Below are 3,094 nucleotides of genomic sequence, written 5' to 3' on the forward strand. Positions count from 1 at the left end.
GATTACGAGTGCGGGAGATGGGTTTGGAGATATCCTACGGGGCCATACACACCTTATATATCCATTCTGCCTAGGCAGATATTTACGTTGGCCTCCCGGATTAGCACCAGAACCAAATTGTGACACACAGATTTGTTGTAAAGAAGGATCCACCCATCTCCCTTCGCAAAATATCACTGGGATTATGACGTACCCTCCAGAATTTCTGAACAACACCGTATGGTATCAGCTCAAGAAACATGCTGGTTCTAATGTAGGTGCCATGAACATCATCTATTCCAAAGACAACGGCGGAATAGATCCTAAGAAGTGCTACCGCACTAAGGAATTAGAACCAGCCGCATACCGGTGCACACATCTTGTACCACACAATGTTACACATAAAGAATATAATGATATAATCTTTAATCCTTCCCTCTCAACAGGTGACCGCACTAAGCCAAAGCCCTTTGTTTAGACAGCCCGGAGAGAGGGGACATACTGTATTGGGCAATGCACTCAAAGTGTAACAGAGTACACTAATATGCTCAATTGTACCTGGACTGCACAGAAGTGTTTTAATTTGACTACCTGTGGGTATCATAAGCCCACAGAGTGCCCTAAATTATATCCCATCCCTCCGGGAGGTTTAATAAAAGGCAATGTAAATAAGACTTTGTTACATGACATACATCTGGTCATGGCTCATGTCTCATATAACATTTCTTATGTGTTGTCAGCGTATGTAGATCACTGTAGTGATAAGGATGAAACATATGCATGGCTACAGGCACGAATCGAAAGTTGCTGTATACAAAAGTAGACTTGCTGTTCAAATTTTACCTGCGCGCACAAAGCGAGATTCATTAGCGAGAATATCTGGTGTTTTCGGCTCAGCTAATTCTCTTGCCAACACGTACAGAATTGATGGACAGTCACAATATTCAGGATGGTTGGCGAACCAGGTTTGCCACTGGTTTTCAGCATCTAACTAACAGTAATGAAAACATCATTAAGGCGGTAAAATCAGAAGCGCAGGCGCTTCTAGCCGCTAGTCATGCCATACACAATCGGACCCGCACCATCGAGCGTGCCTTAGCCTGCAGGACATACTGTATGCACAGGATTTGTTTACTTCTGCCAGACAAGAGATTTTAGATTTACGCCTGCGCAAGTCACCTAAGCATGCTTTGAATGATCTCATTGATATTGGATCTGCATAGGTGGCTTGCGTCTGAAAAAATGAAAAATATCCATTATTCATAATTGTTAACTACTGTAATGTTGTACACAGGGAATGATTATGCCGGCTGCATAGGGTTCTTTGCTACTTTCCCTTTGATACACCCTGACCAAGTATTCTTAGATTCTACCACCATACCTTCCATAGGCGTAGTGGTGAAGAATCAAGTTAAAATGGAACCACATTACGGGATATATGACGGTGAAGCGGACTTAGACCTTATTTTCCACTCGTAATTGTTGCCATGAAACAGAAAGCTATGTTGTATGTACTTGTAATACGCTGCAACCTTTCTCCCAAAATGATACAAAATTGATCAACGTCCAGCCACTCCATGGGTATGCGGATGCCATCCAGGTATCACGCACGCAGTGGTGTGTACTGAGTGAGATGAACTCCTTTTGCTATGGGGGGTTGACCTGCCCAGCCAACCATCGCTTTTGTCTGGAGGTGACGGAGGACTTCTCCATGGGGCAGGTCAACATCCTAGGACCCTTCATCAATTTGGAAGGGTTCCATTGGACGTGGATGTTTCTCCATGGTGGGAGGACACCTTTTATGAGGAAGGTACACAGGCTCTGACAGACATCATGAGCCTGGTGCAACAAGTAATACAGCAGACCGAATACCACCTGAACCAGGCCCAGGTGGAAGCGAGCCTGGCCAGACAAACAGCCATCATCCTGTCCAGCTCTACCACCCGCTCTGCCCTGTATGCCTACACTTGGTGGGACTGGGTGTTTAGAGGCTGTGTCATCGCCAGCACCATCATCTTCACCATGACCCTGGTTCAGTGCTGGTATTTCAGGCGTATCATTCATGCCTTGAAAAGGGACACAAAGACTGATCTGATTTTGAACCAATTGAATTCCGCAGCCCTGCAACGGTTGTGAGTCAAGGGATCCATCCTGTCATGTGCAGAACTACCCAAATGACTCCTATGTGATCATGTTACCATATGACCCATTAGGGTCAAGGGGGGTCTGTAAGGCAGGAATGGATTTCTGATGGAAAAACACAGATGTCAGGAATGGACCTTTTGCAACGGAAAAAAAAGAGAAATCTCCTCTGGTTAACTATTCATTTGTTGGGGGTTAGGTGCTAGTTTATTGTGCCCCCAGCAAACATTGCCCAGAGGCTGTCGCAATTCTTGAAATTCCCACCCCCCCTGCAGAGACTCTTATCTCAGACCTCTGTCTCTGGTTCTCTCTCCGTACTTTTCCGTGCTGAGGTGGAACTAGAGACAGAGAAATGAATGTAAGAGTGGTGAATTGAAATATTGTATTGGAAGATGATTTATGTATAGTGTTTAAACTCATTGTAATGAGTGGGAAGATGGTCTCAGTTCTACAGCTGTATATATTAATTAAAACATAGATATCTGATCATTCTGGTCTCTGTGAGAGTGCAAAGGTAGCTCTCTTGCGAGGGGGTCCACCCAAAATTTGGGTGAGAACTCCCTCCATTTTGGGTTTTTAATGGGTGATTCTCATCTTGAGAAACTTCTTATCTAGGGGATAATTATTAGGCCAGATGGCGCGATAAATGTGTACTTAAGGGGAAGGTATGCATAGAACCAGGAGCATTCTGTCTTCAGATCTCCCTCACATCCGTGTGTGTAGTCACTTCGAAGCAGCCAGGTATGTTCATGTTCTCTAAGTGTTTTTATGTTTCATGTGGTGTTAGACTTATATTCTTCACTTTAGACTTGTTTCATTTGTAAACTGGAGAAGTAACGTGTACCTGATGTAATAAATTGGTAATTCTGACCCACTAAGACCGCAAGATCCTTAAATTGACACTATTCCTTTTGGAGAAGAAACCGGTTACTAAAGAGTAAGGGAGGAAATTCATACTAGAGACGAGAGGTGC

At 44.1% G+C, this 3,094-nt stretch overlaps 1 pseudogene; it reads left to right on the forward strand.

Moving 5' to 3' along the window:
- The first annotated feature begins 679 nt into the window (after positions 1-679).
- On the forward strand, positions 680-2,115 carry LOC105894567 (annotated as a pseudogene).
- Positions 2,116-3,094: the final 979 nt, after the last annotated feature.

This window comes from Clupea harengus, chromosome 7, assembly GCF_900700415.2.
Source record: "Clupea harengus chromosome 7, Ch_v2.0.2, whole genome shotgun sequence".
Taxonomy (NCBI): Eukaryota; Metazoa; Chordata; class Actinopteri; order Clupeiformes; family Clupeidae; genus Clupea; species Clupea harengus.